This window comes from Lepisosteus oculatus, chromosome 19 (genome assembly GCF_040954835.1).
Source record: "Lepisosteus oculatus isolate fLepOcu1 chromosome 19, fLepOcu1.hap2, whole genome shotgun sequence".
NCBI classification, from domain to species: domain Eukaryota; kingdom Metazoa; phylum Chordata; class Actinopteri; order Semionotiformes; family Lepisosteidae; genus Lepisosteus; species Lepisosteus oculatus.
The window spans coordinates 4,515,631-4,543,615 of NC_090714.1; the positions used below are offsets into that span (position 1 = coordinate 4,515,631).

The following is a 27,985-nucleotide window of genomic DNA, read 5'->3' on the forward strand; positions in this document are numbered from 1 at the left end:
AACTTTGCAAACCCTACCTACCAAAACCTCTAGACTATAAGAAATGCACTGTGCAACTTGGGTTTGAGTCAATATAAGAGTAGAAAAAGCTTTGAAAGATGTCATCCTCCACTTCAAAAGGTAGAAAAATGTGGACACTAGCAGAATTATATCCTTGATCAGGAAACAGGAAGTAAAATCGGGACTAAAATAAAACACAGACTTATACATATTGCTTATGAGGAAAGAAGAAAGAAATGTCGAAGCTAGAAAAAAAAAGTCACAAAAGTGACAAATGCTGGTCATGACATTGGTGGCTACTTAGTTATTAGGGAAAAGAAACAGGAATGTTTCCTGATCTCCTGCCATCTCTGGCCCCCACCGACCTATTTTAAACAAAATTCTTACCAATTCAAAAAAATATTTTAGATATTTTAAAACCCTGAAAGATTTCAAAGGGATGAAGAGAACTTGCATATTCTCTGACAGGATTTAAGCTATTTATCGGGGACAGTAGGGGGCGCTTACCCTGTGGTCACTATGGATCCTAATCCCCAATTATAGTGACAGGTCCTGACTCTGCGATCATTACAAATCCCAGGGCATTTCTCGAAAAGAGGAGGGGTTTTACTCTGGCATCCTGGCAAAATGTCCTCCTGGCCTTCACCAATCATGGCCTCTTTATAATCCCCATCTATGAACTGGCTCCATCACTCTGTTCTCCTCCCCACTGAGAGCTGGTGTGTGGGGCCCGTACTGGCTCACTATGGCTGCTATCACATGATCCAGGTGGGTAGTGCATATTGGTGGTGGTGCAGGGGAGTCCCCATAAACTGAAAAGCACGAGTAGAGTGTCCAGAAAAGCACTTTATTTGTACTTTAGTGCAAGGAATCAGTAGTGGGTGAATCATGCAAACTGATGGGAAGATTATAATTTGCAAAGCTTTAGCTTCTGTACATTTCATGCTAGCAGTTCACTTCTTTCAAAAGGAAGGGCCTGACAGTTCATAAGACAGCATTGTCCCCATTTACTGTGTACATGTTGGCACAGACAGGTGATAAATCCCCCAACACTGGGACAAACTTAAGATGATAAGCCAGGGTAGGAAAAGACAGCTGGCTATCAAAACCAATTTACAACAGGACAATCTGTTTATTTAATCAGACTCTGTGATGACATGGCTGGCGAGGTGCGCTAAATGTCACCTAATGAAGCAAAAATCAGCAGGAAAAAAAAAAATCAGACCGTTCATCCAAGCAAATATTTTAACACAGAACCGATAAGGAAATTCCATATTGTTAATGTATCTGAATCACAGCATCAAGGCCAGGATAGACTGGTGTACATTCCCAACGCAATGACACATTGCTGAGGTGTTGTGCACATATTTTGCTTCTGAAAAGATCGTTTATCGTCACTTGTAAATGGATGGGCTAGGGCAAGACTGAAAGTCCAGGCATCTTTGATTTCTCAAATGAGCTTGCAGGAGGAAGGACTGCTGGTGTGGCTGTCAGCGCAGAATCCAGGAAGTAAGAGCTGCGAGGCTGCAAGTCTGGGCTGGTGAACCATCTGGGTGGAGTTTGCAAGTTAGCCCGAGTCCCCATGGGTCTCGTCCAGGTGCGCCAATTTCCTCCCAGTCCTGTGACATACCAGTTGGGATTTCTATGGTGTGTGAATCCTGAGATTGACTTGTCTTGTCCAGAACTTCCTCTTCTGAAAAGTTGAATGTTACAAGAGAGAATTGCCCCCCTGTAATTATGGGCTTAAGGATAAACACTCTTAAATACTGCAAATTCTCTAATCATAGATCACATACCAAATACTTTAAATATTAAGCAAAAAATTTACTTGACATAAAACACTACTCCCGTTGGACAGTTTCAAATACAGCACACCCTATAATTTATAGACTAATTGGGGGACGACATGAGTGTGTTTTAAATCACAAAATACTTTTTAGCCCAAAACACATGGTTATGATAAACAAACACACACTATAGAGATGCTTTCTGGATCTTTTTATAATTATCACAATCAACACATAAAAAACACATAAAAATGGTTCCTGTGCCTTTATCATATATAGACAAATTTCTATGACAGATATTTCATGTAATAAATGTACTGTATAAAATTCACTAAAGCATACGAAACAAATGCTCATCATAAGCAATTTGCCTACCCCTATTGATATTCTTAGGCCCATTTAAAGTGCTGTTCAAAATAGGGGTGCCCCAGTGGTCAGCATTGCTGCCTCTCAGTGATGGAGTACCACATTCAATTCCTGGTGCTGTCTGTGTGGAGTTTGTATGTTGGCCCTGTGCTCATGTGGGTTTCCTCCCACAGTCAAGACATGCTGGCAGATACATCAGCTTCTAGGAAAACTGGCCCTGGTGTGTGTGTCTGTCTGTCCACAGACAGGCTGGTGTCTCTCCAGGGTGTACCCCCTCTTGCACTCACAGCTTGCTGGGATAGAATCAGCTAACCTACAACCCTGTATTGTTTAGAAAATGGATGGATGTACGAAAGATGCTGAATTATTTTTACATTTCGCAGAAAGTTCTTACATACACGTCTCGTTATAGCGAACGTGAATGTGGCGTAATTGGTATTTTTTTGCGAATGCGTGGCATCCTGTTATGTTCCCGTTTATTCAAAACGTGCCACACACATACTTGAACTTTTTACTATTTACAATTCACCTATACTTTTAAATGGGATGTAAATCAATAAATCAAGCCTGGACTAGCTACCAAATTCGCACGACAACAGGCTTGGATATTTTGCCCATTACTGCAGAGCAAGTCTGTTATTTTACACAATTCCCCTACCAGATTTTGCTAATTAAATCCAGTCTGTTAAATCAGGGGTTTACTGTGATGGCATAACAGCATATATACAGTACCGTACTTCTAGATAAATAACATTGCGGGATGAAACCTCAGTTCTCATAACTGTACTTTTCCACCGTGGTATTTACATACAATACCGCAAAGTTGTAACCATCATATACAGGCTTGATTAACTACACATAAAAACAAATTAAATACTAAAGCAGCTGCCAATAAATGGCTTTGCATCACGTATCATTGTCCAAATTACTATTGCGAAACCTTTGCTTCCAAAGCTTTTAATTCCAATTTCAGACTGTTTCTCACTATGACACATCTACTTATGGAGTTCAGTGTGCTTGCATCCTTCAAACATTAGGCCAGATATCTTCTACCCTGGTCCCATTGAACCACTGTGCTGCTGAGTAACTTAATTGGACCAATTTTTTCATCATTAGTCCATGTTAACATGATTTTCAGGTCTCAGTTAATATCTACTGTACATCTGATTTCAAAACCTGCTGGACTCTGACTCTCAAGAACTCAGATAATTATTCTCATTACCGTTTGTAGGTTCCCAAGGCAGTATTATGCTGGCTATTTGTCAATCTGTAGCAAAATTATTTGTAAGACACATAAGAGTACAGCACACCTTCAAATATTGTACCTACAGCCTGGGACAAACACGTGTTCCTGCTTTCACTCAGACATACAACATTTAACCAATCAACGCACGTTTAAAGACTTGTGCACAGGCCTGGGAAAGGGGAAAACCTTTGTGCAGTCATCTTGAGGTCTTAGTGCTGATGGCTGCTGCAGGAAACAGACTGCAGAGGAAAGGCTGTCTCTCTCTAACCCCGGGCTATTTACATCGAACCTGCCTGGACCAGTTTGCACAGCTCCCCTTGACATTACCCATGGAAGAGCTCAGCCATTCGTCATTCGCTATCACAATCGGTGAGGCTGTGGCAGTAAGCATAGATATTACACAAATGCTCTGTGCATGTTAAGCCTTACTTTCCTTGCTGTAAAATAATACCCTAATGCAACTCTTACTCACTCCCCCCATCTTTATCGTCATGGAAAAGATGGTCATTAAGAAAACACTCTTCACTTTCTAGTGTCTATGGTTTCCTTAGGATGCCCCTTGTAACATTCCTACTGGACACTAGCCGTGTACTATATGTCATGCCTCCCATAATTTACCTTTTAATGAATAGATATTGACTGCTCAGTAAAACCGCAAGAACATAAGAGGGGTTTGCATTCATCAAGCTTGCTGGGTAGTCAGTAGCTAATTGATCCAATGATCTCATGCAGACATTTCTTCAAAGAAGGCAGTGTGTCCGGGTTTTTTTTTTTGAGAACATGGCTGAGGAATTGTTTTACACACCTACAACTCGCATGAACAAATGGTTTTAAATGTAATTCATGTACTGTGTATTAAATATCAGCTGCTTAAGAACATCTAACCTAGACAGGGCAATGGGTTACCAGGGCAGTGCATTTTTCTAGTGTTAAAAGAGGTGGCTAAGCGCTTTAGAAAGAGTAAACCGAGCAGAGAGCTGAGACAGTCAAGTAGCCATGGTGAGAAGACAAAATAGAGAAACTACTTTGTAATCACTAGTAACCACATACCAGTGAGGCTCTTTTGGTGTGTTCAAGCGAGCAGAGTATTTCCCATTCTGTTCATCATACTGTCATCTGAAATGGTGGAGGTTGCTTTGCAAATAAACCTTGTGGGTTTTAGTGGGGTTGTTTAAGTAACTGTTTTAGGAGAACTAGAAATATCAGATTTACAAAGATTTCTGAGAACAGAAAATGCTTGTTCTAGCATTATTAACAGGAATGTTTATACTATAAATGTGTACATATCCAATTTATTTAGTCAAAGTGAAAGCCTACTCATTAACTAGCAACAATTCAACAGCCTGAAAAAACCCAACAGACCTTATAGTGCCATTATTCATTATTTTCTTTAGCATACAGTACATACTGTAAACTATACATACATTGAGATTTCTTTCAGAGTATTCAGCCCTAGTTTTTTCTTTGTGAAAATGTTTTAATTACTGTAAGTTTGTTTCTTGCAAAAATCAAACTTTTCCTTCAAAGCTATGAAATAGTTTCAGAGACTTTGAACTAAGTCCAGGATGACCAAAAAAATACATACAAAAACCAAACTGCAATGCTGCGGTGAAAATTATTCTAACCTGAAAAGGCTAATATGATCTACTTTAATAAAATGTATTCTGTTAAATGTATGCATTTCTTTGTCTTGGGTAGCAAACATTTTGACAGAATCTCTAAATCAGCCAGAATGATGATTAAGAGCCCTAGGCAGCAATCAGAGTCATTCTGGAATGGTATAAAGACATGCAGAACAATGTGGTATGTTCCTGATCTACAAGTATAGCCAAGGTGATCTAGTGGAGTTTCAGGACCTGTGATGTAAAGTCACTGTGGCAACTGTATCAGTCCTGGCTTGCTTAAGATCACGAAACAGGCTCAGGAGTAAGAAAATTCAAATGTGCTGGAACACACTTCTGTGCTCAACCACCTCTGCAAGACTATTAACTTGATACGTCTTCGCACAGGATGACATCACAATTATGTGCTTGTCACTTGGAAAACAAGCCAGAGGGATGGGAGAAGATGAACAGGCCAAAATATCACCTGAACCAAAGCACTCGTCAATAAATCCTGCCACCTGGAGAAGAGTCATGTCTCTCACTGACTGCAACAATACGCCGGTTGCCTGCAGGTTGAAGGAGACATTGTGCTGGAAATAGATAACCAATATCAACTCCCATGACAGCAGTGCACTTATTGCTTTGGGATTCCTAATCAAAATCGGGTAATGTCTCTGGGCCACAGTGCGCAATACAAGCCTCAAGTAAGTGTCTTTATTGGTTGGGTCACTCAGACGTACTCCCCAATTCTCAGCCAGAGCTCACCGACTTTCCCAAGAGACTAACTCAGTCTAGAGTCCAGGCCTAGAAGCACAAGATGCACAGTGGAATGATCAATTTTCTTTAATTAAAATTTTGGATGTCCCATGTTTGTGAAATGATTATACCCAGTCTAAATACACAAGCATAAAAGCCAGAGCTGACCGAGCCCTGGTCCTGGATTATTGATGTGTTAGCAGGTTTTCATTTTAATGCAGGTCTCACCAAGTGCTGTGGGATAAACAGTGTTGGGGCTCCTGACTGCTGAAGGAAATATCAGCACCAGTTGTGGTGGACAGCTCCTAAAATGGGTGGACGTGTACCAGGAGACTGATGGGAAAACGACCATCTGTATCTCAGACATGCAAAACCAAAACCCCTCTTCACCAAGACCCCTATGGCCGAGGTATCTTGTAGACAGGAAAGCACAGAGCAGTTTTTATAAGTAAATACTGTACCTGCCGGATGACATAAGAAACATTGCACAACTATAACCAAAGCCATTCAACTGGTGATTGTTGGACTATTCTGATTCTGACCAACGTCATCATAACAATTCTGCTTAAAAAAACAGTGAAAGCTACTCTTACAAGGATGAACAATCTTGATGCGTAGCACATCACAGAACAGGGTCTTGTTTTTAACACAAACAACAACACCCTTCAGAAAACTAAAGCTAAGGATGAGTCTCTGCGATAGTGTATGTGATAGTTGTCATGTCAAGACAACCATTAAGATTGGAAAAGGTTTTGTTTTTATATGGTTATCAATCCGTCGAGAACAAAGAAAAAATAACCTCTTAGCTGCGCAGCAGCTAAAATACACCTGATGTCCTACATTTGTTCTGTCCTAGAACAGAGATTTCTTCCTTTTTTTCCCTACTTAGTGGCACTAAATTTGAGGAGTCAACCATGAAGAAGTGGACTGAACATTTTAAAGTTAAGGAAATAACTTTTTTAAATCTTAGGAGGCCAAAGAAATCTGGCATTTTCACTGTAATCCACCTCCTGTTGAGAATCTAGTATTTTCAGATGAACAGAATTATACTTGGTTTGCTCAGATTGATCCCAAACCCACCCCCTATTTATTAGACTCACACGGGAGGAAATCATAAGAGTCTTGGAACTAAGACCATACAGGACTTTGGAATTTTAATGTTGTATACCTCGGGGAAAAAAAAAAATCAATGCGATTTTCATGGGACCAAGCTATGGTAGGATGACATTTGTTTTTTACCCCTTGCACTGGACAGTATCGAATTACACTGCCGATAATGATATTTTCCTTTTTTCTTGGTGGTCTCCCAGAAATGCAGAGGTCAAGCGCATGTATGGAGAGTCTGAAAAGTTCATGTTGTTAAATGTTAAGTGAATGCAAACGTGATAACGGAGCTCAAGCTGCGTGTTAACACATCCATCTGGCCATGCGGAACACATCCTTACAATATGCGTATTCTCTCAACTTGGGTTACAGCTGGCAGCGCTATCTGTGAGGAGTTTGGATGTTCTCCCTGTATTCCTCCCACAGTCCAAACAGGCTTTTGTGAAAACCGGCCCCAGGGCGAATGTTTGCACCTCTGTGTTTGGGTCTGTGTGTGCCCTGCAGTGGACTGGCGTCCTGTCCAGAGTGAACCCTGCCTTGTGCCTGTTGCTTGCTTCCTTGAATACCATGCATCTGGATAACAGAGGCTTGTAATGTGGGACAGAAATTCTTCAGGCGAAATGAAAAATCTAATAACTTGTCACTCACCACATTAAAAAAAAATGAACCATTCGCTCTTGAATCTTTGCCCGTCTTCCAGTACCACAATTTTTCTAACCCTAAAAAAAATGATATTCTTAAACATAAGCACGACCCAGGTCGAAGTTCTAGAACATATGTGGATACACTATATGAATATATACATACAATTAATTAAATTCTTTACCAACAGTAAAATAGGAACAGCCTAATTTAGATATATACTTCTGCCCAATGCTGTTCTGTTCCTATCACGTGTCTGAAAAATAAGGTTTTCAAGAAGCCACAGAAAGCCATTATCAGTGAAGGTCAAATCTCTTTTTACAAAAGGGTTGAAGAAAACTCAGCTAAAGCAGAAGCAAAAGGTTCTTACTTGCCTTTTTACGAAGTTAGTTTAATTAGTCCTCTCCTTTTGCAACATCAGGAAGGAGCAGATGAGGGTAAAGTACTTCATTAAGTAAATTCCCTGGTTTTGTTTTTTCTTCAGTGTTAACATCTTTAAAATTTTAACAAGCTCCAAAATTTAAGCAAAGACTGCCCCCCAGGGACCCTGCACTCCAAAACAAATCTCACGAACACCTAAGCCATCTGGATGCTTAAATATATACATTGTGGAAAAATTTGAGGATATTTAAATCAGTTATTCCCTTCTGAAGACACCCCTCTGCTGGAGTTATGCAAATGGACTGCAGCACAAACCCATGTGTTTTAATTAGGGGCACTTCAAAGGCTCTCTCGGCTGATATTAATAACACTTTAATGATGGCCAGTTGGATTGCAGTTACTATATAAAGCACTACTGTATTTGAGCAAGTCCAGCTCTTCAGTTTGCTTCAATTGCTCACAGTACTGTTGCACATTGAGACTTGATTTATGGGGGTCCTTTCTACTACATCTTCAAACCCAACCAGAATGCCTTCAGCTATACCTGAACATAAACTGGTATCTTCAGTTAATCCCAGGTCAGATGTCTCCAAGCAAATTCAACAGCCAGAGACTGGATTATTTGGGAAGATTATGCACATTTATGAAGAAAATGCTGTGCTAATTCAGATAAAGGTGTATGTATGCATTTAATATTCTATTAAACATGAATGTATAAGGAATTATACTATAGTTTCTATACACAGTAGTGTTTATACTAACACTAACCTATCCCCATCACTACTGAATATCTATGAGTCTTCAATTTATAGTTACATGATTAATAACATTAAATCTTAATTTATACAACAAAGAATATGCAAAGGTTGTATAGAGAATTTAGCAAACAGATTCAGTATTTAAGGTATTTTAAAAATCTTTTTCAAGTTTATTGAACCCATTCCATTTACAGAAAATGCTCCATGTAGACCCTGCAGGAAGTGTATAAAATTATTAATATATTCAACCATAGGTTTCTGTGTAAGCCTTTACAGCCCTTGCCAAAGCTGTGCTCCCAGCTGTCAACTCTAAAAACCCTTATAAATTGAGTGCAGACTGAAACGAAGAAAAAAAAAATACCACAAATGGGAGCTCACAAAAAAAATGGAAAAAAAACAGGGTTAAACAAGGTAATCTGAAGATGAGGGAGAAGCCTGTGAACACCTGTCAGTTTTTGTGCTGGGAAAATGTCGTATGACCTTCTTTCTACAAGAACTTATGCCCATAAATCAAGACCAAGCAATGTTTCAGCTCCTGCTCAACATTAGTCAAGATTTTCTGGCTACAGATAAACCCATGAGTTAAAGACTTCACGCCAGGAGACTGGTAGCAACTTTCGGATCATCAAGGTAGCAGTCAAGGGCTTAGCAGTGTACATGAGCCAGTTGCATTTCAGAAAGATTTCCAATCAGATGCACGTGCCTAGCATGGGATACTTCTAAATCTTATTTTCCCTCACTTCCGCGCCGCTCTGCACTGTCAGTGACTAAGCTTAAACCTAAAATTAACTGAACTCTTTACCTGGGTTACTCGCCTGTTCCCTCGATGAGGGTAAGCTAAACATCCAACCTCTCGCAGGTTTAACAGTTGAAACACTGCAAGTCAGTGCGCACTCTGCATTAAGGAACATGAGCAAATATTGGCATTTACATGTGCAGTCAATGGGTGTCAATTCTTCTTGTCCCATTAACCTTTCAGTAAACATGGCAATAAGACATTTTTCCATGCAACAGAAATTAGATTTTTTTTTCTGCTTCATGTGGCTTTCAGCTCCTCAGATCTTTATCACAATCTGTCTGGTAATGTCTTTTATAATGAGTCACCTTGAGTTTTTCCAGTCTGCTCCGAACGAAAGCTCACCAGACTGTTGGAGTTGATAAGAGGGGTCTGCAGCGAATTAAGCTGGCGAGCTCTAATCCCTGTAGTGTTTAATTTTGGAGCCCTGTTGGCTTGTTAGGAGGGTTATATTGAGACATTATGCAGCCATGCCTACACAATTATTGACAAATTGACTTCCGTTGCACTTTTTTTTTTTAGATGACATGATCATTTAAGTCTGCCAATGTAAACAAGATTATCCGGTTTAGAGCTTTTTTGTTACAACTAGTTCTATAGCGTACTTTTTTTTTTTCTAGGTCACATATCCAGAGGACAGAAGCTATGCTGTCATGACAGAAAGGATGAGATCTCACGTCACAGCACTATGAACTGCAGCCTTTCGTTGTGGGAATGAACATTCCCTTTACTCCTTTCTAGAAATAGGAAGGAAACAACACATTTTCAAATCAGGCAGCTTTTCTGTTCACGCTAATGCAGAAAATAATTAAAGGCGCATGCACTGAGTCAGATACACTTCATATAACATATACTTGGTTTTATGGTCATAAATGAAGCCTCAGACAGTGACAGGGCAGGAGTTGAAATATAGCTCACTTTCCATCTTGCCAAACTAGCTTGGTTTTTTTATTCAACTGCAGTTCTCCTAAGCCCAGGCAGCCAAGGACTCACTGAGGGCCCAGTCCAGGCTCTGTGAGCTCCAGCCTGGGTCAGGAGTCCTGCAGCAGCAGCACAGCAGCTGCTGGAGCCCATGACCATGCTCCTCCTCCAGCTGGTACAGCTTCTGCTCCTTCACCCTAGAGTGTGCCATGTGCCCAGTGATGGCACTGCAGGTGGGAATGCCAACATGTCTCATTCACTCAGGCGTGGGTGCAGGTGTTATTGCCAGAGAACTCAAGAGCAGCTCCCATTGGATAAGTATAGAAAGAGAGTGTCTGACGCCCCCCTCCAGTGGATGCCAGTCCATCACACTGAATACCTCCCACAGGTCCCCACTTATACAGCTTAAACTGGGCCTGGACTGGAGAAACTGGGGGAAAGTGCCTTGTTCAACGGTACAACATCAGTGTCTGCAGCAGGGGTTCAAACCCACAACTTGGCAGTCAAGCTTTGGTGGGCATATACAAAACAAAATTAGCCGATTCAAGCATTTTCTTTAAAAGGAAGGCAATTCTGAAGATGTGTCCATCCATTATCAGTAATGGACTTATCCTGCCAGGGCCACAGCCTATCCCCGGAGTACAGGGCCCAGGCTAGGACTGATAGCACACTCAAGTACTCATGTCCTGGGATGTCAGTACTTCGTAGGCCCTCAAAGGAAATCGATTCACCCCAGCCAGCGTGTCTCTGGGAGGAAATGGTGCCAGACGTAGATTGACAAGAACATGAGAGAACATGCAAACTCTCCACAGACTCCTGAAGCTGTGATCCAACCCAGTGTGTCAAATTGAAAGCTACCAAAACTTGCACGGTGCTGGAGAGTGCACTCCCACAGGCCTTACCCTGTTTTTCCTGAGAGCTGGATGTTGCCCAACTGTTGCATACCAATCTTTTTAAAATTGGTCATATTCCTGACCTTGCTCAAGTGTTTGCAAATTCCACAAATCGATACCAAAAGTCTGTATTCTTTCATTCAGTCTCCATTTACAGATGTCTGAAATGTCATCGCCTATCTATACTCTAATCAGAAAGGTAACAATTCTTTGTGGAAGCATTAAAAACCAAAGGAAATGCACCACTCGTTACTCAATCTGCAGCATGCAAACTGAATCCGTAGAAGTAGCTCATTCATTTGCTATTGAGAAACTTAAACTCACTTCAACTAAAACTAATGTTCATTATGGGAGCAGAAGGGCACAAATTAATGAGAACACTGAATTACCCAATCCCTTTTACTTCCTGTTCAAATTATCTCCAGCTCTCCTTCAATAGGCTATAAGTTCAGATGTATACAAAGATGATAAATTAAAAAAATAATTTAATCCTGTCGTATTATCTGGTAATCTATTACTTTTCTCCATTGTGATTAATGTTTTTAAAAGGAAAACACTGGATATTGACTTGGGACAGAGGCAGAATGAATCACAAGTTTGACTCGCCCATTGCCTGTAAATTAAAAGTCCAGAACTGGCAGGTACCCAATGGTCAGGAGCAAGACGATTAAAAAGCCCAACATTTCTCATTCAGAAATGTACCAATTTTCAAATTTGATACAACAAGCCCTAATGGACCGTCCTAAACACTACACGATTTCAAACAAAGGAAGAAATATCCCCCTCGCCAAAGGGGTATCCCTTTAAATGGCAACGCCTTCACTTGATTTTGAAGGTCATCACAAAGACTGAGCAAAAATCTGCTTTAAGAAAAAGCAACCTAATCCCGCTGGTCCCAAGTCTATTTCAAAATACCAAAAAGCAACCAGGGAATATACTTGGACAAAAGAAGCCCAGGCTTCTGTGCGACTGGAAATTGAATTAGTCCCTCATGTGTTCATTGGCTATCCCCTTCAGAGCCAAGCAGTTCAGCCAAACGTGATGAATCCAACTGTACTTTCCCCTGGTGACAAAAATGGAAACTATTTGTTTTTTTGTTCCTCTGATAAATAAAAACACATTACATACAGTCTACTGAGATGTGAACCATTTCACCTTGCTGGGTTTTTACAGCCTCATCAACAACAAAGAGCTCCTCTGACAGCAATGACAGCACCCGGTATATCCTGCAATCGAATGTCATGTCAAGAAAAACGTTTTAGGGACAAGAATACGTGACTGATAAATGCGGTTTTGAAAAAGATTATTTTGTAACTGCACAGGAGGATAGGATATAGTACATGAGTCACAAACAGAGCCAAGATGAACATGCTAGGACTGCTGGTTTCACTCCATCATTCCTGGCTGATGAAAGCACATGTCCTTCCTTTCATGGCCCTGAGTGAAGGATCTCTTGAGGTTTCTTCATCAGGTACTGTGGTGGACTGACAGCTTCGTTTCCCAGAGCTCCGATTTCTTCAACACGCCTGGGTGCCTGTTCAGGCAGGAAGCCAGTGAAAGCAGTTTTGTTTGACTACCTCACAGCAGGACAGAAGACACTGCATTTTAGTCTGTCCTGCAATGACTTTTAACCCTTTCCCGATTAAGGGAAAAAATAAAATGGTTTATACTTGGATTTAACTGCAGTTTACTTTGTGCCTAGCTGTGAAAGTGCAACAAGGTGGAAAACAAAATACTAAACAAGCAGGCAGATCTAAGTCTACAAACATTCCTGCACACAAACTGACATTTCTTTTAAATGCCTACAATTAAAATGACAGAATTGATTTCAGTTACAGTAGAAGTGACAGATTCTATGCAATGCAAGAGGAAAATGAACCCCTGGAGAAAACCCAAATAAGCAAAGAACATACCAACTCCCCACAGAAAGTGTCCCAGTTGGGACTGAAACCAAGGGATCACGAGTTGCAAGACTGACCTTATCATCACCATCTCCTTTCATCACTCCAGTCACACCAGAACAAAGTTACACTTTCTAAATGTAGAAACTAGAGCCCAACACTAATGTTGAGTAAAAACATTTAGCAAGGAGACCTAGACTGCAAATAAAAATCAATTTATGCATTTCCATAGCAGATAAACTTCTTAAGAGTAAATCAAGTAAAGTCATTTTCACAACCTCATAAGCCATAAAAATTTGACTCTAACTTTGCTGCATTAAAGATGTCCTAGAAGTTTTTGCTTGTTACTCTCGCATGGCTTAAGAGATTTGCTCCTGCCGCGTAATATTCCTTTATGTTACGGGTTAATGCAAGGCTGGCAAAATCAACACCATTGCCAGCACCCTTCAAAACATTTCTATGGAATTCCTGTGAAGATGGTTCACAGCTTTCCGGACTCATTCTTGCTGATACAATGTGCCTCTAGTGTAAGAGTGTCAGGAGATTAAACTGCTTCCACTTGAGTAAAGAGCTTGTACAGCTACATGTTGATAACTTAAAACCAGGGACCAAAGGCTAAATTGCCCTAAACTGAAAGAAAGGCAAGACCATCACTGCCCTGTTTATCTTTAGAGCCAAAATCTCCAATTCTGTCATTTTTAAGTCTCTTAAATGAACCACAACATGGACAAAGTTCCATGACATTTTAAAAACACCTTTGAAAAGCACAGTCACACTAACACCACAGCTCGTATTCAGTCTCTTAGGTTAAACAGTATTATAGTAAATGGATTTCCTTCGAGAACTTTCTCCAATTGTTAATTGGAAAGCACTGTTCTATTAACTGTTGCTGCCAGCTGATCACAAAAGAAAATAAGGAGTATTGCACTCAAGCCTGGCATCAGCTTCATGTCCACTTCAAACCTCTCCCAGCTCGTTCATGGGGTGAAAAAGCACATCAGCACAAGACCATGCCATCCCTAGTGAGAGACTAATTAACAGTATGACCGAGTTAAGCTGAGTAGTACGGAGTGCATGACTTTTGTGCAGACAGATCGGCAGCTGATGAAAAGTGCCGATTATGCCCTCCGTCTCTGTTGCTATTAAGTTGGTTACACCCGTCAGTAGAACTTCTTTCCTGAAACAACACCAGCTCACCTGTGATAATTCATCCACTCACTAATTCTCACTTATCAAAATCAACTGTTGCAGTCAAAGCCCTACATACAGATTTTTATTAAAATGCTTGTGCCTACTACTACTTTTTACATTACATAGTCTGCCACATTTCAGTTCGGAAGTGTAAAATGCAGAATGCTAATCACAATGGAAAAGCCCTCTTTAAAATGGATGAAGCCTTCACTGCATCTTTGCTATACTGTATATCAGCAAAACTGTCAGTCACTATCCTCGTAAGGGGAGGTTTCAAGATATGTAAAATAATTATGGTTAATGGTTTGTGCTATTCTGCATTATTTACATCTCCGTTCTTTTCAAAAACAACATGTCAGACATCTCCAACCACTGGTGAAAGAGAATGTGAAACCACATGCATATATATTAGCCCAGCAGTGTGAAACCACACAAAACTATGGGATTCGTTATCAGCAGCAGTCTTTGGTGGGAAACCGAGTGAGAGAGAAGCAGCAGCTCACTTTGTTTTGGAATTTTTTTGTACGTTTTTAGTGTTGTTCAATGAAAAAAAAAAATCCACTCATGTCAGGCTCTGAAAGAGCATCCTGTGACAAAAGTTAATATAAAAAAGTGGAACATGAAATCATGTAAGGCAATCAAGGAATGCGAAACACTGAAGCTTTCTCCGTCATTATTTCTCTGGGATTCATAGTAACATTAGTCCAATTTCCCCTGTGGATGAATTCACAAATTAAGAATCCCAGAGAAATAAATGTAAACATCACTAAAGCAAACAGGACAATCATAAATGAGATATAAAACCAATATGGGGAAAACAAAGCCAAAGAAAAAAAGTCAGGTTGTTTCAGACACCCACAACCCTAGAATCGACTCCTGTTGCCCTTTGAGCTATCATGCAACCTTTGGAACATGCCAACCGCCTCTAAGATGGTAATGTTATCAGCAAGTTCCTGTTGTTGGGGGTGTACGCAGTTAGACAGCTGTATTTCTTTTTAACTCTCAGAATTCGGAATAGACTGTGTTAGAATGTTAGGAAAATAAACTAGTCTTTACGGCCTCCGGAGCCACGTAAGAGATACCTTATTTCATGGTTCATATTGTACAACACCAGCCTGGAGCCAGTTTTGGTTCAAATTACAGAGAGCAATGAACACCAGCTTTGTGGGCTGCAAACTTGCTTATACCATTATTCCTGCTGAATTAAAAATGTATGATAACATCACGGGCACAAGTAAAGGAGGCAACATTATATAGGTTAGTAATACTGCAACACAGGGACAAGGTGCACCAGTCTGTACACAGTGCATATTTATTACAAGGCGCAGCTCAGCTGTTTCTCGGAGAGAAATAACAAAAAAACAACACATCAATAACTGTGGGAGCTTCAGCCTTCAGGTCCACTCAATAAATCTGGTCCTTGATGTTTTGCTTTTGAAGCACAGCCACTCGACGTGAAACGCAAATGCTAATGTTCCATTATTTACGAGGGAGAGGTCAATGTGGAATCAAATTATCAAAGAAGTTCTGGTAACGCTTTCATGAATGCTGCTGCACAATGGCTTCATAATCCCTTAATAACTGCGACATTATAATCGCATGCAAAATGCTTTACAGGGAGATGCAAAAATGACATAAGAGGTCGTGCCATTTATCTTAGCGTTGTTTCTAATGCTCGGCATGATGCATGTAACATTCACCGTCAGTTTGGGTTACCAAATGTGCATACATTGGGTCCTCCCTTAATAGCACGTGCAGTTAAATTCAGGAATTGAACCCCTGTGTGCTGCAAGGCCAGAAGCCCATTCCCACACTGCAGAAAATGAGGATGCACTGCAGAGGCCCGGGTGGTGAAGAATGTAACGGCAACAATCTGGTCTCATCCCATCATATGAACTGGGACTTGCATCGCCGTTTCAAGCCAAAAAGCAGTAAAGTGCTGTTATACGACGTCATTGTTCTTAAAGAGTGAGCAACTGAGAAATGTCGAGCAAAATGCTCCTTTACAAGTTCCCAAGAGGCTTGACCCAGAAAGATGAAGATCACGTTAAGCCCAGAAGTCCAGGGGTATCCAGTGAGAAACCGTGGTGTACCCGAGATTCCACAAAAAGCAGCTTTCAGCGGGCCAGACTGCCAGTATGACTGGTAGGGCTTTAGTCAAGCTGGGAAGTATTGGAAGCAATGACCCCTAGGACTTGCCAAGCCCTTGCAGCACCCACTAGAGGACTGCCAATCCCATCAGGCCCTAGGGAGCCATTTGTCACTGTGAGGACTGGCGCTGATTGGTGGGCATGGCAGCAGGGCTGCTGCCTCTGCAGGCAAAGCAGGGGCCTTAGCGCAGAGACGAGTGGATTAAAGCCATCCGTTCAAAACCGTAGCGAGCACCGAAACAACTGGTTCCATCTTTTAAAAAACAAATCCATTTATAAACAAAAAGACAAGGCATACTGTGAACCAGACAACAGCTGACAAATCCAATACGATCTAGTCTGTACAACACCAAGGCAGCTGTAGTGATTCCCCCCCAGGCATTTATTAGACTTACAATATCGTTTATCTTTATTGTTTTCCTCGATTTCATTACGATGTGCTGCACTTGACTCAGGTTGCCGCAGCTGAATTTCACAGCCGCTACTAGGCAAACGGGCAACAGGCTCTTGTATTTCTTTGCTTCGACGGCGCATACATTTCAGAGGCTGTCATTTGGAGGAAATGCGTTTTGTCAGCTTGATGAGTACTCAATCATCTGTGGGGTAAACTGGGAAACCTGATTTGTCTCATTTTGGATCAGGGGGAAGGGGGAGGGAGCAAAAACCAAAAATCAATACGCATATCAAAAGGGAAGTGACAGAGCTGCCTCTTAGAACATAAAAAGAAAGGAATCGGCTTCTGCACGTCGGTGCAAAGGCTCAAACAACTCCACCGGTACCAAACGGGTGTAAGAAAAATGGCTGCCGAGAGGAAACCGCAAATCATGTAGAGAAAATCATTCAAAACAGGTTAAATGTAATAGGTCTGTTTTAAATCCTCTTCATAAACAGACATCTTGGCACACCTAAACAGATTAAAGTTGACAAACTACAAGGTTATAAACGTGCGCTGTACATTTCAGAAGAATGCTCAAAAGAGGCCGAACAAATCTGTTGTCCCTGCAGTCAAGTTCATATACCCTCCTATGCAGTATTTTAGTAAGGCATGGTATATTTCATAGGCGTCCCGTCACATACTATCCAAAGTAGTGTGATTGGTCCAGCATGTAGGGTGTCCCATGAGCGCTGAAAACTGTAAAGCAGCAGCAAACCTGGCATTTCGTCTGCATGTGCCGACTGAATGGAAAGAAGGCGGACACCAACGACCTTACAAGTGCATGCCTTTCCTGCATCACTAAAAGGCAACATCAGACCTGGCTGGTGTCAATTCAGACAGCCTCAGGTGTTTGCAGCCCCCAGATATCAACCCTGCTGAACAATTAAGGGAGGTGCTGGAACATCACATCAGAAACGTTTCACAGCTACTCGCACCTCCCACAGAGCTGTCAACAGCTCTCTAGTGGGATCAATGTTGTGATGTGCCGCAGCTGTAATTGCTGCTGGAGGATGAAAATGCTCGGCATAAAATTCAATGCACGATACGCTGTAACCTACATATTGCATGTCTATGGTTTCGCATGCTGGCAAAATAAAAAGAGCCAAATGACATCTTTGGGATTTCAAATCAACAAGTACTAGAACGTCTGAATGATAAACTCCCAAATGACTCATAATTTGCATTAACTTTGACCATCACAATTAGTGATAATGCTAAATGTTTTACAGTGCGAAGGTTGTGCATTGTGATAAACAGATGAAATTTTCAAAAGCTACATAGCTTACGTTTGGCCATGTTTGCATGCGATACACAAGATGCTGTGAAGAAACCAAGTTTCACTTTTCATTGGCTTCTTCACTTTGTCTCTGCAGCAAATTGATGAACAGGTGGAGCACACAAGAGAATCAGAACCATGCTGCACACGGCTCATAACCATCAGAGCAAAGGTTCAGATCAAGAGAACACCTGAATGAATTAACACCGAGAGCGAAAGTGCAGGATGACCAAGGACAGTCACTGCCACAGTAAAAACCAACCTCTTGACATTTTACCACCATGATATCTAGTAAAATTCAACAGCTGGGTACTTGAAGCATGCTAAAATTAGAGAGACATTTTTAAAGGGGAACTGCAGTCCCCAATTACCCAGACTGGTTACTTAACCTCCGTAACAAAATTGATGTTTTTGCAAATTGTAAAAATTCTGAATTGAGCACAAAGTCCTAACATTTGTGAAAGTACCGTACGGTTGCCATATCGCAAACTTGCCATCTTGCCATGAGATCGAGAGTTTGCGTGCATTGTGACACAAAACTGGCCTTCCTGCTCACTAGTCCCTGTAATGACTAATCTACTGTAATGTGATGTCCGAGCGAATAAATGCACAACCTGTAACAGACATTTCACTGCAGAAAGGTTCCAATGACATTTGCACGCAGAGCTAACTAGTACTTGTTTCCAAAACCATCTTTGAGAGCAATACTTCTATTGGATTAAAAAAGAAGTATTCACAAACCTGCTTGTTTACAATGCAATACAGCCGCTTCACCACAGTGGACGTTTTGTTGCCTTGTTCTGAATCACAGATAATGATGGCAATATGGCTCTGCGCATACCTGGAAATTCCAGCTATTTTTTTAAAAACATTACTGTGTAAATTGTACTTTCAATGTGGTTTGAAATGCCAATTCTAATGCCAAAATATAAAAATAGTGTTGCAGTTGCCCATTCAAAGTCAATTTAAAGCCTTTACTTCCCTTGAAGGCCACTGGAAATAATTTTTTAAAAAATCAACTTTGACGTACAGAAAGCTACCAGCTCCTGCATATTAGTGCACAAACCAGAAATCAAAATTAACTTAAGACAGATTTAGACCTCTGGCACCTTTGGCTCAAAAAACATTGAGTGATTTGGGATTTTTCATTGTTTTACGTGCACAATTTCAAAAATAGAACACCACGCACTGTAAAAAAGATACAATATGGACCAACTGTGCCTGAAGAAACATCTTTGCCTTGTAAGCCCTCTAAGCCATTACTCAACGTTCCCTTGTTTTTGCTAGGAGAGCCAGCTGAGGGAACTGTCATTTTAAAACTACGCACACCTCCTTTCGCAGTGAAAGCATTAGCAAATCAATTAACAAATCAATGCTCCAACACGCCAGAAAATGACAAACTGTGATTACTATGCATACGCCATTTATCACACAAAATCACACTCTGGTGTTCTCATGGGTCAGTCTGTTTGCACTTAATATTAAAGTACTATATACTGGATTTAGCTCTGCCAGTCAACACATAAATAAAAAATTTATCTTCAAGCGACAGAGATAAATTGATCACTTAAGCATGTTCATACAATAAAATGAGCCTATAACTCAATAATGGTATAAAATACTGTACAACTCTAAGTCCATATCACCAAGATTCATTTCATTATAATATTTACAGTTTGCTTGAGGTATTAAGACTGTAGTTTTTAGTACATTTAAATTCCCCTCTAGATAACTATTCTTGTAAAACTACCTGCAGTAGGTACAGATTTTTCTTTAACCTTCCCCACAGCTATCAGAAATTTTAAATGGCACTAGATTCATGGATGCTTTCAAGCTAGACTTTTAAAAACCTTTGGAAAAAAAAACTCAGCCAAGACTAAATTATTTCCAAGTAGATGGAAGATACGACAAGCAATAGTTTATTGATGAAAGGGGATCTGTCAATAAAACTGTTTGGATAATTAATGATTTGAATAAATAAGTAAAATTGATAAAATACTAATTACGCTTAATTCCATTTTTCTCCCATTACTAAGTTTATATCTAAAGTGAGATCCAGTTCCCTTCAAATTGAAATCCCAAGCCTCATCCTGATATGAAGTTGGTGACATTTCAAGAATGTTTCTTCTCCACCATTATACAGGGTTAGTTAAAATGTTGTCAACAAGTATAAATGCCAATTATTTTACTGAAATTCGTAAGGTAACAGTTAAAAACTTTGATATTCGTGCTTTCGTTTGAAACCTTTTTTTGTCACAGTGACAGTTTTTTACAAATTAATTCCATGGGTTAAAGTTGCCGGCAGCATTTTGACTAGCCCTGTACAATTACTACAAAAACACACTACTTTACCACATGTAAAGGGGAAGATTAATAATGTAAATGAACTCCCCTTCCCAGCTGTACCACCTTGAACGCCGGAGACACAAGACAGGTTTAAATGACAGAAGGCCAATCAGACAATTTGGTAGTCAGTAGTTCATAATCCAAGGATTTCATCCAACTGTTTCTTAAAAAAAGCCAGGGTACCCAGAGGAATTTGATCTATGTACTGTATGTTAATTCCCTGGCTTATACATTATGTATAAATCAAGCTTGCATGATCATTAAGCATAAAACCATTTTAAAGACGTGCTGCAATTATGTGAAACTCATATTAGCCATTTTTTTTCAACTGGCTGGAATTTAGTTCAATTTTGCTCAATTCCAACCCCCGGCAGCAGAACCCATATTTCACAGAAACAATCTCTGGTGAATTGTCCAAAAACCTCCTTGGGGATTTTGAGTGATATTTGAGACGCTTTCCCCACTTAAGTAGGCAATTAAACTTATTTAGTCACAAAAGCAACACTTTGTGAGAAGCCAAGTTAAAATTAAAGTTCCCTAGAACACAATCTATAAGTACTTTATTTAAGCAATGTTTTTGTAGATTAATTTTTGCTAATAATGTGAGTGCTATTTTCTGGCATATTTCCACAAATCTAAACCTCTTTTTAAAGTCAATTGGAAAAACTAGAGTTTACATCAATAAAATATTGTAAAGACAATTACCGCTTCAACAATTAAGTCTCAAATGAGCCAGCTTGTTCCTAACTGGATTGTTGGTAGAACAGAAACAGAAGATGTATTCAAGGCTTTCCTAAATCCGACCACAGCTGTTCAGCCCACTACTACTGGTGCTTAGCTTCTGACTCACCGTTACAATGGAAGTGAACAAGCATTTCAACATCAGCACATAAGTTACTGTTGCTATAAAACATTCCCTATCAACTCGTGAGAGGCCTGCACACTGATCAAGCAAATAAAGCACTGAAGGATGACTAATAGGGACAAACAGCACATAAACAACCTTCAAAGTTACATTTTAATATTAAATTCACATTGCATTTTGGTGTTGAGCTATACAAAAGGTTTTACTACAGCTTGACTGAGAAAATTTAAACAGGTGCCTATGGCAGACAATATTCCATGAAGATATCTGCGATTTTGGCAACAGTCAGTACATCTCTATTTAATTCCATCATACCAGAAGCAGAATGTGTAATTCATTCCTTACTCTTTCTGACTTACTGATTTAACGCTACCTTGACCAATATAATATGTGGGTCTACGTCTTCTTGGAAAAAATGCGCTGTGACTTGAGACGTCTACCTCAGCATGAATTTTTAACAGAGCAAAATTAGTTAATTAGTTAAGCAAAGTACTTTTTTTTAAAAAGACTTACAATTACAGACCCGATACTACTTTTATAGAACTAAATACCTGTTCCTCAGTGAAAGGTTGTCTCTCTCTTCAGAGATTTACCAAATATGTACCAAAATGTAGCATACCTTCTAAAATTAAAAAAATTACCATGTGTCTGTGTAATGTACAGTACCAGCTGCGTTTAAGGCTAATGTATTGTGACTGCTGGGGTGTATGCACTAAACACACTGCAAAAAACAAACGCAGTGCTGGCCTATTAAATCTAAAGAATTTGCATACAAGCAGGAATCCTGTACTTAAGTTCTTCCAATTAGATAATAGGGGTCTTTAGAAAAGCAAAAGCAAAACGTAGGGCTCAGCTTTTATGAAAACGGCCACAGGGCTCTGTGGAGTCTACGGTCTGCGGAGGCAGCTTTTTATCCGATGTGGGAAACGAGACACCTGGTGATACAATCTGGAAGTGACAACACTGTTAGGAAAAAAAAAAACAGTTCACAGTGTCATATGATACTGGTCTACTTCCCCCCGAACTTTCCAGTGCCAAAATAAAATGAAGGGTCAATTCAATGCATTTGAAGTTATGGTTCTCAGACAGTGTCATTTTGGACCTGTTATAATCCACACACACACCTGCCGAGAGAAAATCCCTTCAACAACATGCTGCATTCATTTTTTTTTTTATCATTACAGCTTCAGCCAGCACCTGCAGTTTCGAGTTTGGGTTTATTTGCATGTTCTTTTGTAACACCATATCGTGAGAAATACTATTTTGCATTTCATGATAAAAGAAAGCTTTTACAAGTTTTGCCAAAATGTAATAACCTGCATTGGCTCTACTGAGATTGCAGGTGAAGTGGTTTAAACCTTTGATTAATGGGCTCAGTAAACACATTTCTATTAATCAAAAAGTAACAATAACATTGTATTGTAGCTTCAAAGACACGTTACATGATATATAAATGATGAATCAATTTACAGATGACAGGTACTGTGCCTTCTATTTTCAGTGACATTTTTTACCTTGAACCACAGTTGTTAAAGCTTCACCATCTCTCCTAGCAACTGAGAGAAGAGGTTCACAAAATCCGCGTTAATTATGTAATCATCTTAAGCAACAAGTCCCTGCTTTGGACTGCACATTAAATCCAGATGTTCGCTTTGTGGAAATGGAGTCCAGTATCCAGTATCAGTAGTGACTCCAGTGATTCCAGTATTAGTAGAGCCATTCTGCAGTATGGCATAGATGCACACTATCAGTTTGTGTTCTGAATGATTCTAAGCACATGGGATTTACATTGTGCCTGAATAGAATAAAAGGGGGGATAGGAGGGTCTTTCTACTAAAGGTCTTCTCTCAGATCAGTAAAATGTACCACTCTTTACACTGTTTCGCACCAGTGAATTGAGGATATTAAATAAATGGAATACTTCTCTACAGATCCACAGTACATTTGAAATGGTGGTTTGGGCAGACACGGTGTCAAAACAAGTCCTCGAGCGACACAGCTTATAATCGCCTAATTATTAGAAAGGACATCTTCTCTTCAGGGTCTGGAACGGCTTTACCATGACCTGTCCGTGGAAACGCGTTTCAAATCGACAGGCACTAACGCTTAAAGCCTTTAAGAGGTCCCAGTGAGCAATTGCTTTTCTAAACGAACAATCAAGTTACAATGGAAGCTAAATGACCCTGAAGCTCTCAAGATGCCAAGAATAACATCTGTGGCATGGAAACAAGAACTTCTGCCTACTCCTTTTATGTTTCTGCTTTCAAACGGCCACCAGTAAAAATGAGCTTGCAAAGAGGGCAGCTGGTTCGAGCCTGGTTTGTCTCTCTAGCTCACTGTGACTAGATGTCGCTATGTGACAGACTGAGCCTGTGAGGGCCGGATGGGTTCGACTCCATTAAGACCCAATTACAAGCCTGTAGTGGTACCTGCATAGCCAGCACTCTTCCAGTTGTTAGTTCTGAGGGACACACAATATAGAAAGGCAACAGACACTCTTGCTTCCCCAGTGCTTGTGGGTGCATCATGCTGATGCGCTCAACAGATTAATCAGCAGTTTCAAATTGTGAAAGCAGAAAAGAAAAAGATTTCAGATTGTACAGCAGTTCATAGCTCTCCTCTTAAGATATGAGTATTTACCCCCAACCCCTACTGTTTTCCATTATTCTAAAGGAGGGCTTATAAAATGAAAATGCACAGATCCTTCAAGCTTCATTCCCACTCAAACCTTAATAGGAGACGAGCTATAAAATAGTTTTGTGGGCATGACCACAAATGTTAATCAAACCATTGCTTAAAAAAATATTTTTGCTTAACATTTGAGCGATTCTCTGTCTGGCCCAGCTTAGTTTGATAAGGGGGTCCAAACATTGTAGTAACTGACTTAATGGATATGAGTTAAAAAAAAAAGAGATTAATCTTTAAACCAAAGATCAATATCAGTTCCTGTAGGGCTTGGTGTCTTCTGGTTTAATTAGCTGCATAACTGTGATATTTCTAACCAGGCTTTGAGGTGATTTATAGGTGGCTGAATCATTAATGAAGTGAATGTCTTGTGTAATCAACTATAAAAGTATTTTGGTAAATGATACACGGTCATCATTATGTTGTTTGACCAGTCATGTTGCAGCAAAAACCAGAAGATGCAGGGCACTCCAGGAACTGAGTTTGAATCCTGTTTTAAACTGTGCTGCTAACAAAACAGCTTGAAAGCAATCATTGGGCAAGTCAAACTGTCAGGCTCCAGTCTTCGCGTTTATAGAATACTTGAACACCATTACTGTTAGTGGGAACAGCAGGGGTCGCCCACCCTGCGGCCCGTGTTGGTCCTAATGCCCATAGTGGTGGGGACACTACACTTTCGGATGAGACGTTAAACCAAGCTCCTGACTCTAAGTGGTCCCCAGGCATTTCTCAACAAGAGTAGGGAGTTTACCAAATTTAGCCAAATTTCCCCCCTCAGCCTTTACTAAGGCCTCCAAACTGTCCCCATGTATGATTGGCTTGCCCTTGCCCTGCGATGGCCTGGCGTCCCATCCAGAGTGTACCCTGCCTTGTGCTCGTTGTTTGCCAGGTAGTCTCCGGCTTCCAGCGACACTATATGGTATAAAGAGGCTTGGTTAATTACATGAACACCATTACATCCAGCCATCCATTTTCTAACCACTTAATCCAGTTCAGGGTCATATGGGCCAGAACCTACCCGGCCGAGCAAGACAAGGCAAAATGGATCCATTTGATGGACGCCAGTCCAACACCGGGTAGACACGCACACCAGGCCCAATTTTCCCAGAAGCCAATTAACCTACCAATATGTATTGGACCCTGGGTGGAAATCAGAGCACCCAGAAGAAACCCACACGAACATGATGAGAACATGCAGACTCCGAGCAGATAGCACCCCATCACAGGAATTGAACCCAGGACCCCATCCATGCAAGGCACCACTGTGTCACCTACTACATACGTGGAGTTATTTGCATCATCTGGACCAGTTTCTGTCATGTAATGAATACTATGACACCTGCAAGATGATGCAGCTCTTATCCAGTAAAGGAAAGTCCAGGAGCAAGCAAGTGGTTTCTCATTCCTCTTAGCTCACTGCTCCAGTCCTGTACCTTTCCAACTGCACCTTTTTAAAAAACACTTTATAATACAGGGACATTACCTACAATGCAAGTACAGTGTAATGCACCGAGAGTGCATTAAGCTCATCAATTACAGTACACATCCCTACACTGTAAATAATTAACCTGCAATATCAGCTGCTGTAGCAAAGGATGTGGAGACGACGTTGTACAAATATACTTAAAAGTCAGCTTCCAGTATAGTAACAGATCTACAGTAATATTTTGGTTAAGACGGTTCATGAAGTAATGCAGTTGCATATTAAGAATGCTTAAGAAAATCTAAGGTAAATACATAATCACCAATAAGTTTCCATTGTAGTTACAGCTTTTTTAACAGATGTATCTGTAGCTACATAACTATAACATGTTGCTACTGGAGATAGTAAAATAAGGCCATCTTTATGTTAAATAAACCCAAGAGAAGGCATGAAAAAACAAGCACACAGCAGCTTGAGTAAGCAGCTTGGTTTTTATAGCCAGCAGAGCAGACACACAGGCACAGCGACAGCACGCACAGCACAGGCAGGTGTGGTCCAGGCAAACAGACCACAGCCAAACACAGAGACAAGCGAAGCTCAAAACCAAGAGACACAGTACAAGGACTAGAGGAGAATCCAGCGAACAAGGTCAGAGCAAAGCAGGGTCCAGAATCCAGGAAGCAAATACCGAAAAAGCTCAGGAACTCAAATATGACACTCGATATGTTGTGAACTCTATCACAGAGTTCCTAAGCAGCCAGCTCATGGCTTAACGCATGTAGGCTTGAACCACCTGTCAGAGGCGTGGTGCATAATTGTCTCCAGGTGGTGCAAGACGTCTGTCAAATTAATTACCACGGTGACCAGTGCTTAAAGACAGGAGATGTTAAGTAGGCTACCGTGTAGATATCAGCTCAGCCCGCCATTCACACATGAATTACCAACAATGTACAATGTTAGTTACAGATGAGTTCTTCACGTAATTGAACTAATCATGCTTACTCGGAACCTTTGCAGTTCAAAAGCAACCTCCTTCTCAGAAATAGCTACAAATGAGAAGACCAAATCATTCAGCTCATCTAGCTGGATTGGATGTTTAAAAAAGGTTACGGAACCTGGAAGTTCGAACTATTTGCGTCAGTTAAATAACCTAAAGCTTGGTTGTGACGAAAACGATCAGGTGTGTGGGTCGGGAGGTAGTGAATTGCAGTATATTACACTTATGAAAGCGATTGGATGAACTGCGTACAGTACCTAACTGTTCATTTTCTTGCCGTGCCCTTTTTATTGGCATGCATTGTACTCCATGGGACGCCCAAAAAATGCAAAAAAAAAAAATCAACCTAGTGCTGTATCATCAAAATCCGACACTTCGTCCTCGTCAGTCACCATGTGGAACCGTTTCCCCAACTCTTAACGGTATCCGTAAACTGTACATCTTGTGGGTCCAGTTTTACAAATTTCATCTAAAAGTCCAGATTTAACACACATTGCTGCCTCAGTTGTTCATGACTTGCAATAAAATTGTTTTACGAACATTAAGACGTTAGCGGGGGATCTTTGGCAGTGCCTGGATTTCAGCAAATACGGATTATTCCACTCCGATACGTGAATAGGCGAAATAGCTATTTTTGTTATGTGTGCATTAACATTAAGTCCACTTGAATCAACACAGAAACCAAAATAAATGCAGGACTATCAACAAAACGCAACAATATATCTATAGGAGGTGACTTTTAAACCTAAAACCAAAAGCAACCAATCGGTGCCATCCTACGAAATCACATCTACTAAATTGTAAATTGTAAATACTAAATAAAAGTGCTTCAATACTTGGAAAGAACAAATGCCTAACAAAAAAAAATATACAAGAACATCTTAGAAGTTATTTCTATGTCCGTCTTAAACCAAATGTAGTACAAAAGTCCTTTCTGTGGAATAATTTTTACCTGACCATCGACTGCTAATCCGGGTGTACGAGTCCCTCGACTGTGGTTCCTGTCCTAGTCCTGTGACCCAACGTGCCTTCTGGTTTTTGCCCAACCGACTTTTTCCATCACACGCTAGTTAGAATTTATTTTTGAGTTCGTTTTATTATATTTTTCGTAGATGTTTTTCTTATCTCAAGAGTTCTTTCGGCTCTTAAAAGTCCAAATGGAATTCGATATAAACCACGTGTTTCAGGACCGGTCTCAGGCAGGTGCGTTGATTTGCGGTGCTTCCTGACCTCTGCAGAAAGACACAAACGCTCACTCTTGGAAGTCTGAGAGGCCCGAGACCAGCCTGCTTGCTCATCATAAACTAATCCTCAATTGAGGGTGATACGTGGAGAAGATTCGTGAAGTTCTGTCTTGGTGGAGCTGGAAGGGGGGAATACTTTAAACTCAGCAGGACTGAGAGTAGATAGACTGACTTAAGCCAGCTAAAAGCCCTGGTGGTTTAGATCTCAGGTGGGGTG

At 40.5% G+C, this 27,985-nt stretch overlaps 1 long non-coding RNA gene across 1 annotated transcript; it reads right to left on the reverse strand.

Moving 5' to 3' along the window:
- Positions 1-826: 826 nt before the first annotated feature.
- Positions 827-27,971, reverse strand: LOC107078956 (uncharacterized). Its single transcript, XR_011182749.1, has 2 exons — positions 27,477-27,971; positions 827-1,693 (listed from the first exon to the last, which is right to left on the reverse strand). It is a non-coding gene; the product is annotated as an uncharacterized lncRNA (long non-coding RNA).
- Between the last annotated feature and the right edge of the window lie 14 nt (positions 27,972-27,985).